This window comes from Hakea prostrata, chromosome 9 (genome assembly GCF_041222555.1).
Source record: "Hakea prostrata isolate BN-2017 chromosome 9, UWA_Hpros_2, whole genome shotgun sequence".
NCBI lineage: Eukaryota > Viridiplantae > Streptophyta > Magnoliopsida > Proteales > Proteaceae > Hakea > Hakea prostrata.
Genome location: NC_142608.1, coordinates 22,012,943 through 22,027,111, shown reverse-complemented (window position 1 = coordinate 22,027,111; position 14,169 = coordinate 22,012,943).

Sequence of the window (14,169 nt, the reverse complement as noted above, 5' to 3'; positions counted from 1 at the left end):
AATATAGATAATTTAAAGCCAAAAAAAAAAATGAATTCAACCCTAAAAAGTCATACGCAAACCAAAATTTTCTTTATTAGTAGATGGAAACCAATGGTAGTTTTACCTACTAACTATAGACATTCACAATATAAAATCAAATAACAAAAATTGTAGAAGAAATAAAGAAACAAATAGTATAAAATCAAATAAAAAAATAAAAAAATAGAAACGATAAATAAATTGAGAAAGAGAAAGAATATCTAATTGTGGAGAATATTTTTTTCCAATTTTTCCTTAACCCATACTTATTTATAGAAGGGGAAGAGAATAAATAGGAAGAGAATATGAGAGAGGAGAGAATAAATAGGGATTGAGGAGTTAATTTTTAATTAGGAATGAAATTTTGAATACCTAATAAGATTTTTTTTCAAAAATTTTCCTTAATCCACGTTTATAAAAAGATAAGAGAATAAATAGGAAGAAAACATGAGAGAGAAGAAAGGGGAGAATAAATAGGGATTGAGGAACTAGTTTTTAATTTGGAATGACATTTATATCCATTATATTACCTTTAAAAATGGTTTTCAATATTGGGGGGGGGGGGGAAATAGTGACATTTCACATGTAGAAAGAGAAAAAGCTGAAGAAAAATAAAAGAATTAGCATAAAAACCAGAAAATTAAGGAATTTATAACAAATTTTAAAAAATCCGGGGGCCATGCCCCCCCCCCCCCCCCGGCCCCAATGCAGGTCCGCCCCTGGGGATGTGCCATATTTGTTTCCAAAATTTAGAGGAAGAGGATGTTGAAACAATATTACCTTGAGAGTCAGTCATAGCCAAGCATTGGAAATAAGCAGATCTAACAGAAAAAATACCATTTTTGTTTTTGTACCAAATCCATCTATCTAGGGAGTCACTAGAAAAGATGTGGATTGTCAAAATAGCATTGACTTCCTTGGGTGTGAAGAGGGATTGTAGTAATGGGATATCCAATTGTACTTCAGACCACCCAATAAGATTCTGGACCCACATTGGGTTGTGGCCTAGGGGAAGAGAGGAAATACCTTTAAAAGATAATGAAGGGAGCCAAGGATCCTTGTAATGTTAATGGTAGCCCCATTACCCACTTGTTTAACCAAACCTTGTTTGAGGACCTCCTTCCCCACAAGTATGCTTCGCCATCCCCAAGAGCTATGAGAGGAAGCAATGCATTCAAGAAAAGGGGTGTCTTTGATGTATTTTGCATGCATAACCTGGGCCCATAGAGAATCAGGGTTGGTTAGCAAATGCTAGCTTTGTTTTGCCAGCAAGGTTTTGTTAAAGCATTGGACATCCCTAAAACCTAGGCCACCCTTATTCTTACCTTTACAAAGAGTTTCCCACTTGACCCAAAAGAGGCATTTCCCGTGGTCATCTTTCCACCAAAATTGCTGAATTTTTTTATTCATCTGGTTGCATTGTTCATTGGGGATACGGAAACAAGACATGGCATAAATCGGTAGGGCAAAAGCCACCGCTTTAATCAGAATTTCCTTTCCCGCTTGAGAAAGCAATTTCCCTTTCCAACCAGTTAACTTGGAGATCAATCTATCAAGAACAAAGGAAAAATTTTGGATCTTGGATTTCCCAATGGAAGAAGGGAGACCTAGGTACATCCCATGGGAGTGGGCTTCCTTGATGTCCAAGGTGGAGACTATATCCTCATGCAAAGATTATGGGGTTCTAGAACTAAAAAGGATAGCAGATTTCTCTGGATTGATATGTAGCCCTGAAACTAATTCAAAGTCCTGTAGGAGGACATTTATTTGTGAGGCATTAGAGACTGAAGCTGGGGAAAACAACATACAATCATCTGCAAAAAAAAAAAAATGATTAATTTCATGACCATTTCGAGCAATTCAGATACCTGAAAGCCTAGGAATGCCTCTATTAGAGGTGAGTCTTTGGGATAGAGTCTCATGGCATAAGATGAAAATATAAGGACTCAATGGGCATCCTTGCCTAATACCGCGGTGAGGCACAATTTTCCTAAAGAGAGCACCATTGATTTTGATCTGAAACTCCATAGTGGTGATGCACTGCATAACCCACTGGACCCACAAATCAGCAAATCCCAAATGTTTCAAAGTATATTCAATAAATGACCACTCTAGTTTGTCATAGGCCTTGCACAAATCCATTTTGAGAGCCATGTACCCTGTGGTTGATTCTAATATTTTAAGAAAATGGAGGTACTCATGGGCCAGATAAATATTATCTGTAATGGCTCTTCTTGGGACAAAGGCACTCTGAGTCTGGCTAATGATGGACCTCAAACTAGGTTTAAGACAATTAGCCAAACATTTTGCTATGACTTTGTAGGGAGTGGTGCATAAACTGATGGGTCTGAAATGGGATACATCCTAGGGGTGGTGCCATTTAGGAATAAGGGAGATGATTGTTTTGTTAAGGCTCTTAAGCATATGACTCCCTATGAAAAAATGTTGCACACCATGGATCATGTCAGGACCAATAATGTCCTAGTGTCTGGTAAAACCTAGTAGGAAGACCATCAAAACCTGGGGCTTTTGTTCCCTTCATTTGGAAAAGGGTTCTTTTAATTTCCTTAGGTGATAAAGGGGAGCAAAGAGATGAATTGTCTGAAGCTATAATGCATGGAGGAGTACTAGAAAGAAACTCCTGGGGAGGGTGGGGAGAGGAAGAAGAAAAGAGAGATGAAAAATGAGAACAGATTTTAGAGTGAATTTGTGACTCCTCAGTCATCCAATGTCCCATACTATCCTTAAGCTTAGTAATAGAATTCTCCTGTCTCCTTTGGGTGGTGGAGGCATGAAAAACTTTGTGTTTCGGTCCCCTTCAGTAAGCCAAAGAACCCTAGACCTTTGACACCATAATTTTTCCTCGGCTAGGAGTTGTTTTTCAATATCTTGGTTTAATTCAAGTTCTTCCCTATTCGTGGAATCAGATGGTGTTTGTTGTTGGCAAATTTCCAGAAGCTCAGATAATCTTGCAATCTCCATTGATGCATTCTGGAAGGTTGCCTTGCTCCAGGTCTTGAGTGCTTTGGTGCAACTTTTAATTTTTTTTTATGTAGCTTATTGTTGCTTGTATCTCAAGATATTACGCAAGTATACGTATCGCAATCAAGTAATAAATGATAAGTAAAGTATCGATCCCACGGAGAATTATATCCTTAACTTTCAATGTAAACGTAAAATTGATTTAAATGAAAATTAACAAGGTTGATTGGTGATTAACTAACTAAATAACCAAATGACAGGTAAAGAAAACTAAGGAACTAAAATGTAGATTAAGCAATGGAAGAAACTTAATGAGTGACAAGTGTGTTAGGAATCAAGTTTCCCTTCCCCTGAATTTTATATCACAAATACTAAGCAATACTACAACCCCAAGATAAATCAAGAACTTGGAATGAATGACAATATGGTATTTTCCAATACACATAAGCTAGCATCCTAAATCAACATCTGCATATTCCTATGAAGACTTGAATTAAGGATGCAATTTAAACTCAAACCAATCAATGGTAATGTGAGGTAATTGGGTATTCCTACCCAACCTACTAATTAACACAACCTAATTAAAGATTATGCTAACTCACACAATTCAACAAACACCTAGACTCCATTAAGTTTCCAATTAATGAAATCATAACATTCATTCAAGAAAGATCATTCAAGAACTGAATTTAGTCAATATAACCTGCTGAATTCATTAACAATAAAGTGGATTGCAATAAAACTAAAGAACACATGATTAGTTACATATCAAAATTCAGGTTTAGGTACTACTATCATCCCAACACAGCTAAGATTTAGCCCATAACAGAATTCAAATGCATAAAACCAAGTATACTTGACATGAGACTAGAAAGTAAGAAGATAGAGTTATAAAAACAAGAAGAAACTAAGGCTTCAATGCTTCCACATGAGCTCCAGCTTTCTTCTCCAGCAAATCAGCAACTCCAGCAGCTCCTTGCTTCCACAAGAGCTCCAGCTTTGGTTCTATCTTCCCTCCTCTCGGCCGAGTCTCTATTCCCAACCTTAACCGAATGTGGTTCATTCCTCCTTTTGCCTCTCTTCTCTTTCTTCCATAAATGTCTTCAATCATTAGGTTCGATTCTGGCCATAAGATTAGAACTTTCCTCCTGAGATCAAGGGCTGAGAACCATCATGTATTTACAAGAATTTTGTCCACTTAAGTTAGCCCTTTCTGGTCAATTCCATTTGAATTGGATCTGAGAATATTCTGCTCCGTTGTTGTAGCAATGCAGCAACAACTCTACAACAAAGTTAGAGGACAGGTTCTTCTATTATGAATCTTCACCTACATTTTCAAGAGAAAGAGAAACAGTCAAATTCATCCATAAAAAGAATGGAAATTCATGTAATGGTGACAATAATGAACTAAACAAAATGCAACATGTTAAGACTAAATAAGACAACACCTAATGAATACCATCACTAAAACAAAGACGAAATACTCCTAAATCAAGCCATCTCAAGTATAAAAGTTATTAATCTTAACTCTATTTCATAGAGTTATCACTTATAAGAAGGGGATCCAAGGTTAGGGGCCTTCCAACCTAAAGTAATTTGATTAGAAAGGTCAGGATGGTCCTCCCATTTAGTTTCACGGTGAAATCTGATGGGCCTTTTGGGGGCAGGGTGTAAGGTGATTTCCAAAGGTGTATGGTTAGATCTTACCATAGCATGCCTTTGACCCTGAATACTTCCATAGATATCAAGAAATTCAACATTCACAAAAGCCCTATCCAAGCATTCTTTAACCAGATCCCTCCCTTGTCTTTTATTTGACCAAGAAGATTTGGGGCTGGTATACTCAACCTCCATTAGGTTAGAATTTTCAATGGTCATTCTAAAAGCAACCATTTGGGATTGGGATCTTGGCATCCCACCTAATTTATCCTCAATGTAAAGTAATTCATTAAAATCACCAAACACAAGCCAAGGTGTACTTACCGATAAGCCCAAATGAGATAATTCATATCAGATTTGATTTCTCTGTTCCACCTCCGGATGACCATAGACCAAAGTAGCTCTAAACTCTACATCAGAAGAAATGACATGGATTAGAATATCAACAATGTGAGAAGAAGAGGAAAGAATAGTGATAGAAACATTACCATTCCACAGGATCCCAATGCCACCTGAACGCCCAATAGGATTAACAAAGAAAAAATTGTTGAGAGATAATTTGCGTGAGACTCTATTTATTTCAGTATCTCCTTGCTTAGTTTCCATGAGAAAAACAATGATGGGCCACCCTTTCCTGCAGATTCTCTACAGGTACTGTTGTGTCAGGGGTGGGCCTAGCCCCTTACAATTCCAAGAAATAAGCTTCATGGGTCACGTGGGGGCTGGTTATGGGCAGCCTGCCTCACCCTTGCATCAACCAAAGGAGAATAACCCCTAGCTCTTGTAATGGCTCTAAATGTACGAGCAATTCTCCCCCCCCCCCCAGCTCTTCGGGCTAGAGCATTCAAACCTTTACCCCGACAACCCCATTGTGAATTTTGGTCATTCTCATCATCAATTCTAAGTCTTTTCAACATACTGGCTACTTGTTTCGAGGATGCAGCTCTCTTTCTATGATTTGGGGGTTGCAAATTCAAGAGGCACTTCATCATGTTCATGGTGTTTCCTTAATATGGATTGTATATCCCAAAACATTAGGAGATGAGGTTCTTATTATGATCAGTTGGATCCTAGTGACAGCATTGAAAATATCGACATTTCCATCAAAATTAGACTCATTCATATGCTATTGAAATTGGGAAGCTGCATAAACAGTTAACATATCACTACATATGTCTTGGTTCTGATCCAACACATGACTTGTCGGGTTAGGTAACAATGGGGTTCCATTTGCATTTAAAATCATTAATATTGGAATGGACGTTAGCAGAAAAAGATGAGGATGAAACACCTGTTGTGGCAGAAGAAATAGTGGATGATATTGTTGTTACCTCAGTTCCCATCAGGGGCGGAGCCAGGATTGAACATTGGGGGGGGGCGAATGTATGTGGGCCAATGTGGGACCCACTGTAGGTCCCATTTCAGAATTTATTATTATATTTTAATGTGGAGTCTACATTAAAAATTAGGTAAATTAATAGAAATTTCATGAATGTGAGAGAGAGAAAGGAATAATTTGAGAAAGAGAGAGTGAATACCTGATGTGGAGAAGATTAAGGAAAATTCCAAAGTTTGCTAACTACTTCAATATTTTGTGAGAGGTTAAGGTTTTCCTGCACTGTACAGAGGGCCCTACCCCGAGCCGGAGATCTCCCCGGCTACTCAGTTACGTGTGAGAAAAAAAAAAGAGAAAAATAGGAATAAAAGAGGAGATTCATGAGAGAATAAATAGAAATGAAAATATGAGAGAATATATAAGGAGAAATTTATGGATCGTGAGTTAGTTTTTAAGTTAGTTTTTAATTAGAATTTAACATTTTATTCCTTAAAATTAGGGATTTAATGATAACCATTAGATAAAAATTATGAATGACATTTGTACCCATCATCTTTATCTTAAATTTTTATTTTAATTTTTGGAGGGGGTCAAATAGTGGTATTTCACATTTAAAGATAGAGAAATAAGGAGAAAAACAAGGATACTTATAATTTCAAAAAATCCGGAGGGGGCCAACGTGGCTCCGCCACTGGTTCCCATTCTAGTAGTTTGCAAATTGTGAGAAATAGGTTGCCTTGATGAAGAAGCCCAGGCTTGTGTCAATTGAGCAGTTGGTTTCAATAAAGGAAATCCACTTACCATGTTGATAGGATCAGAATTTTCTGTACGTTGATCTAGTCCAAGTTGCACTTGTTGGGCAATCTGAAACTGGATTGTGCTCAGTGGGCCGGAACTTGTGGGCATATGGGCCTAAGTAGATACACTAGGTGGTCTCGAGAGAGTGAATTACCCTTACTTGAACGTGACATTAGGGTACCCCTAGAGTTACCAAAATTGATTTCACAATTTCTGCATTCATGCCCAAACATTCCACAAAAATAACATATAGCAAGTAGTTTGGAGAATTGTAAGTCGACCCAAGTCACACCATGCTGAGGTCGAAAGATTCTAACACCTGGTTTAATTGGTAATCTAATGGAGCGGGAAAGTCTAATGACCAAAGGTCTAACCAAATTTATGAAGCTGTCATAAGGTTTCACTGCAATAAACATCTCCAAATTGTTGCCAATGCAAATCGCTACCTCAGTGTTGTACATTGATGGTGGAAGATTTAGAGCTTGTGTCCATATCTCATATATATCGAAGAATACTTTGTCCACATGTGTATTGGGTTCTAGACATTTAAGAATTAGTAAACGGTTCTTGATTAGCTAGGGACCTTCAAGAATAGCATGGTGAACTTCTTCTTGATTAAGCAGTCGGCTGAGGAATAGAAGTCGACCAACTTGCTGGACTTGTAAATCTCTAGGAATACCCTAGGCCTTTGTCAATGAAATAGATACTGTAGATGGACTGACTCTCTTTGAAATGATCATCTTCCCAATAACAAAATATTCTTCGTTCCCAGATGAAGTATTAAGCAGGGAGTTGAGCTCAGGTAGGTCATCCTCGGGCAGAATAAGGTCCGCTGAAAAAGCCACTGCATCTAGCAATTGGGTTGGTAAGGAAGAGGAATCAACTGGTGGGGTCTCCATTAAAGCCTACACAACACAAACAATTGAAGAAACCAACAACTAGAGAAAGCTAATTAGTTCCTGCAAGTCAGCAAGATGGAATAAAGAACAATACAGTAGTGGACCATCACCATTCTTTAAATAAAAAACAATTTGCAATGCTATCAAACAAAGTTATGAGAATCCCAAAGATGCAAAATCGTACTCATAACTAATTGAAAATGGAAAAAATTCAAAACAAATCATAAGCTGAAAGTGTGTGTGAAAGTGGAATCGGAGTCAGATGAGAAAACATTAGAAAAGTTGATGATAAAAACAGAGGAAACCAAACAACAGAACCAAACCACTCCTCACGGGAGGGATAACCCCATAGCTCCAAGAAAGTTAATTTGGAGACTAGGGATAAGAACCAACCTAGCAAGGTAGGTCATAAAGCTAGAAATTCCAGTCCGACGAATGTAGCGATAACTTCCGGTGAAGTTCGAAAACAGTCTCTCAAAGAAGAGAGAGAAAAACCCTACGAAAGGGTAAAGTGTTCCCAAAGACTTGCCGTTTACGTCCATCTTAGCATCGAGTGTTAGCTAGCCTTCAAGAATTTGAGTTTAGAATATACTATTCATCGTCCCATTATAGCCTTCAAAAGGAAAATTTTGAACTTTAGATGAATATTGAGTTTTCAAATTGATTTCCAAAGCTCTCATCAACAAAGAAATTTTGTTTTTCGAGGCAACCTATTCTAATTTGAGGATTATTGAGATCTCTTGAAGCTAGAAATATTGTTGCAGACTTCATGGCGAGGATATCAATTTTAGAGATGGGAGTGAAGGTCTCACATCTTATATGGCTGATATTGATAAGATATGGAGGTGATGGCCGAAATTGCTTAGTAGGGAATTTGGAAAAAAAAAAGAAGTAATTTTCATCTAGACCCCTGATGTTTGGTCTATGTCTTTAATCCAAAAAAACTGAGACTTTGTATCTGCCTCCCCCCTATATTATAGAAAAAGTCAATTTAAGGACAAATTATCACTTTTATGACCAATTTGCCCTTATTCTTTTTTTTTTTTAATTTAAATTTTTTACATACTCACCCCCACTTGCCAAGAAACTCGTGACTCCCCTTTTAGTCCAAAAATTATAGAAAAATCCTAGAATTCAAATAAATTTAAAATATGACCAAAATACCCTTATATGTTAAAATGACTTAAGTACCCCTCAGCTTTAACCCTGTTCGCAAAGATTAACCTTAAATGGAGATGGGTGTTTGCTCCTTGGTTGAGTTGAGCAAATGGGAGATGAAGAAGATTTGTGAAGGGGGAGTCTCTCATCCATCTCGGCTAAGATTATACTTTGCAAATAGGGTTCAAGCTAAGGGGTACTTGAGTCAATTTAACATATAAGGGTATTTTGATCATAATTTAAAATTTATTTGAATTCTAGGACTTTTTTGTAATTTTTGAACTAAAGGGGAGTCACGAGTTTCATGGCAAGTGGAGGTGTGTATATAAAAAAATCTTTAAATTAAAAAAAAATGAATAAGGACAAATTGGTCATAGAAGTGATTATTTGTCTTTAAATTGACTTTTTCTATAGCACAGGGAGGCAGATGCAAAGTCTCAATTTTTTTGGACTAAAAATGACATAGACCAAACCTCAAGGGGTCCAGATGATAATTACCCAAAAAAAAACTAATTCCATTCCTTACTAGTGAGGAGACAGTTGACTCATAGGTACATTGGATACGCAGTCGAGATAAGGGTCTTCATTCTCTTAGAAGACTCCCATACATTTATGCATGGATCCACCAATTTCAATTCTCCAACAAAAACATTTCATATAAATACGTAAACAAGCTAAAAGTAAAATTTACCCTTCTTCAAAAGACTTAGGTTTTATGAGCATTATGGATCATTTTATCCTTTAGAAGGGTAATATGGTCATTTAGAAAAAATTAGAATACTAACGGACTTTACTTGATAAAGTAGTTCATTTTATAATTTAATCCCTTTCTAAATAGGGTGCATGTAAGACTGGGCTTTTAGATAAGGTGCATGCAAAAAGGCAACTGGGAAATCCCCTAGGATCCTAACCCGAAACCTTACTTGCAAGTCTGAGAACCTGGAATGCCAATAGAAGATAGTTGTGGGCAATTTTTAAGTACAGGCCATTGGATAAGAATTGGGACCCATGAATATGGATGGTGATGATAAAGAATCTAGCATTTTACTGAATTTTGGAAGGTGCTTGACACAAACACGAATGGACTAGGAAGATGGATTATTAGCTCATAGATGGCAAATTTAGAAGGTCCTCAAGTTCAGGTATGACCATCTCATAAGGTGTGCAAAGTGGTGTAGAAGTGCCACAAAAAAGCCACCCCGAAAGACTCTTTTGGGACAATCCAGGGGTGGTTGATTGGTTGTAGTTGCCCCGAGCGACCACCCCACTCAACCCCACCTAGAGCTCCGCAAGTAAAAAGGGCAAATTTGGGATTTTAGGTTTGTGGATCCCTATTTAATGTCGTTTTTGCCCTAAAATGTATTATTTGATTGTTCAACCATCAAAGGGCTCTAGTACGTATCAGAGAGTTTGTTTTGAAGAAGAAAAAAGTTGAGTATCCAATCCAAATAGTGACTCGAGATCTGTTATGCAAATTTGAAGGTAAGATTCTCTCCCAACCTCTATTTTCTTCTCTTTTGATATTTTCAATAAAGGAGATTTGTGAGGGAGGGTCAATTCGATCAAGGAAACCTTAACCTTGATTGGATCTAGCAATAAGAGTGATTCCCTAATCACTCTAAGCAGAGGAAGATCTCTGAGAAGACCTAATTTGTGATCTTTTGATTCATCATTAGACTTGTGATCTAGCGTTGTTTGTGGCATCAAACCATGTTTGAGGAAGATTTAGGAACCCTCGAGTGATCTAGAATTCTTTGGAAGTGAGAAAATGAAGCTGACAGAGACCTCACCAGGTTGTTGTTCGTGCACCCGATGGGGGTCGCAAAAATGCAGGCTTCACAAAAAATTTCATCCTTTTTACAAGAAGAAACAAAAGTGGGAAATACTTTCTTAAGAGTTCCTAGAGGGGGGTGACCTAGCATACGGTGCCACTGCTGAAGGTCTAATATATCAGAATGGACCTAATTAGGAGATGCAGTCAGAGCAAAAGTAGATCCTTCAATTGGCTCCAACAGATAAAATCCATTGTCTAGTTTACCACATCCAATCTCCTTCCCCATTACCAGATCTTGGAAGACACAGTAAGATGGGAAAAAATTACTTTACAATTCAAGTCATGTTTAAGATTACTAATAGAGAGCAAGTTAGTAGAGAAGGAACGTGTAAAACTTTACACAGAGAAAGTGATGGAGAATGCTGAATGGTCCATTTTCTAGCAATGGAAGAATAGGAGCCATCAGCAATGCAAACTTTATCTTTTTTGGAAGTTGGAACATAATGTAAGAAAAAGAATGATGAACTTGTCATATAATATGTGGCTTTTGTATCAATGATCTAGGAAGTAGAACTAAATTAACATGGTAGCCAATAGGAGTTACCTGAAGTAGCAAGGTAGTGGAGGAAGTAGTAGTAGAGGTTGTACCGGCAAGAGAAGATTGCAGAATACATCACAAAGTAGCTAACTCCTCCTGTGAAAAACCAATGTCTGCAGGGGGTGTTGTGGAAACTGTCTCAGAAAGATTAGCTTTCAGTTTTCCCCTTCTTTGTGCTTTTTTTGGTTCAAAATTAGCAGGTTTCCCATGGAGCTTCCAACAATTGGCCTTGATATGATATGGTTTGTGACAATGCTCACACTTGATAATCTCCTTAGCCGAATTAATTTTAATGCTAATAGACTGTAAGGTTGATTTCTCCACAATAGGAGCATGAGGCATGGCTAATTGACGGCATTCCTCACGCTGAACAAGGGCATAATATTGTTCTAGTGTAGGAAAGGGAGAACGACTTAATACTTGCATTCTGATATGATCGTACTCCACAGTCAGTTCCCTTTGGGTAGTCTTATTAAGTTTCTTTCGTAGCTCATAAATTTGTGCAACATTCACAATTGTTCATATGTTTCAGTAGTGGCTTTCCAGATTTGGGATGCAATATCAAGTAATAAGTATCCCCAAGTAATATTTGGATGCATGGAATTCAAAAAGGAATGACATAATAAGAGAGTCACTTGAGATCCATTTATCCTGTGAAACACCCGTGATAGTAGGTTTGATAATGGTGCCCATAATGTGTCCAACTAGTCCTTTTCCAGCAATAGTCAGGTAAGCAGATCAAGACTAGACCAAATAATTTGTTCCATCAAATCTTACAGAAAGAGGATGAAGAGTGGGGGTGATGTTCAGATCCAATGGGAGTAGTAGTACCATCGGTAGTTACCATGTTGAAAATTTTTTCTGGTAGTTCTTCACCTTCACCCTTTCAAAATAATTAAAACGTCGCAAAATACAATAGCCAAACCACCCAAACAAATGATAGGATTCAAAAAATGCTTATAAAGAATACCCTTTTTCTTTTTTGGGTTCTTATTGAAACTATGGGAAATTACAAATGAGCCCCTGGAAATTTTGAATTTGTAATTAGATCCCCATAAATTTGCAAGTTTACACATAAGTCCCTCAAACTATGCAAATTTACAAATAGGTTCCTGAAAATATATAAATTCACACATGAGTCCTTGAAAACTATGCATGCTTACATATAGGTCCCTGAAAATATGCAAATTAACCAATATATCCATGAAAGAATGTAAATTTACAAAGTAAACCCCTCAAACATCATTATTTGTTGTTCTGTGGGCTAATCAAATCGCAAGGAGGAGGAAAAACAAACTAGAGTATGGATCGATTAAAGGCAAAAGCAACGGCGGAAAAGTAGAGGAAGGCGGAGGAAATAACTCACGGTATTGCAGGAGCAGTGGTAGTGTAGCAAGGTAAGACCAGCTTCTTCTCTTCTGCTTTCCTTCTTTTTTTCCTTCTGTTCTTGTTCTTCCCGAATCATCTCGAGGCGGAACTAAAGAATTGTGATGGGTTTGCAAAGGGTTATAAAAAAAAAATCAGAGATTTGCGATGGTTTCTTTTTGGGTTTGAAAAAAAATCAGAAGAAGGAGGTAGGTCTTCGTCAGAGAGAGAGAGAGAGAGAGAGAGAGAGAGAGAGAGAGAGAGAGAGAGAGAGAGAGAGAGAGAGAGAGAGAGATTTTTTCCCTTTCTCTCTCTTCCCTAATAGAACTTAGGCTCTGATGCCATCTTGAGAAACACAATGTTGGTAGAATGGCTTGTATTGATCAATGTGATCTCAAGTCCTCTATTTATAATAAAGTGGAAAGAACACTATTACATAAATATTCTTACTTAGGTAACAAGAAAATAGAAAATAACATAAATAAAAACTCTAATAGAGTTGGACTCCTAATAGTACTCAACCAACAATAACAAAATTTGGGGCTTTTAACCATCCAATGTTGCATAGCTTTGGTCAAGAACAACTACAAGTTAGATAATCAGCAAAGAACTCTACCAAAATAATAATAATAATAATCAACAAAGAAATCCGTAGGTCTACTTCTAAGCCTAAAACAAGTAAAAACAAATGAGCTCGATAAAATCACTAGATTTCATGAATCTTCTAACTGATCATAAATGTCATCAAACTAATTAGACTTATCAACAGAACAAAGAATTATGTATTTGTCATCCTAATTGAAGCTGTAAGATAGTACGTGTCTACTAGAGAATACATGATCAATTTACTTAACTAGGCCATGTAAAAGGATATGTGACAATATTGACCATCGGACCTGATCGCATATCGAATGTTGAACTTGAATGTGGGGAGGGTAGGAGTAAGGGTGGCAATGGGCCGGATTGGGTCTCGCCAGCCTTAAACCCTAACTTTACTTTAGAGACTGAAATTGAAACCTAAGTCCTACCCAACCCTGTCAGGGTATTAAAATCCCCAACTCTAGCCTAACCCTAACAAGGCTAACCCAACACGGCCTACCTTGATTAACCCTAACGTATCTAGGAATTTGAGATTTCTAAAACTATATTTAGATATTTAAGGCCCTAATTAAAGCCCTGATTATTTGTAATATATTTAGATATTTAACCCTAATATTTATGGCATTGGTTTAGATATATTTATTTAAGGCCCAAATATTTAGATATACTTATTTGGCCTTGATTGATTTAGATACTTTTGAAGGCCTTAATATATTTAAATATATTTAAAGGCCATCTTAGATGTATTTAAGGTAACTTTTATATATTGAGGCCCCAACTGATTTATATATACTTAAGACCCTAATCAACCCTAATATATTATATATTTAAGGAAAATCATATACGATTATTGATTTGGGAATGTGAGATTTATGGAAATATATTTAGATATTTTGATATTTAGAATTAGTGGGATATTGAGATTGTTACTTACCAAAAAAGAAGAGATACCCCATTATTACATATCAAAACAAAAAGG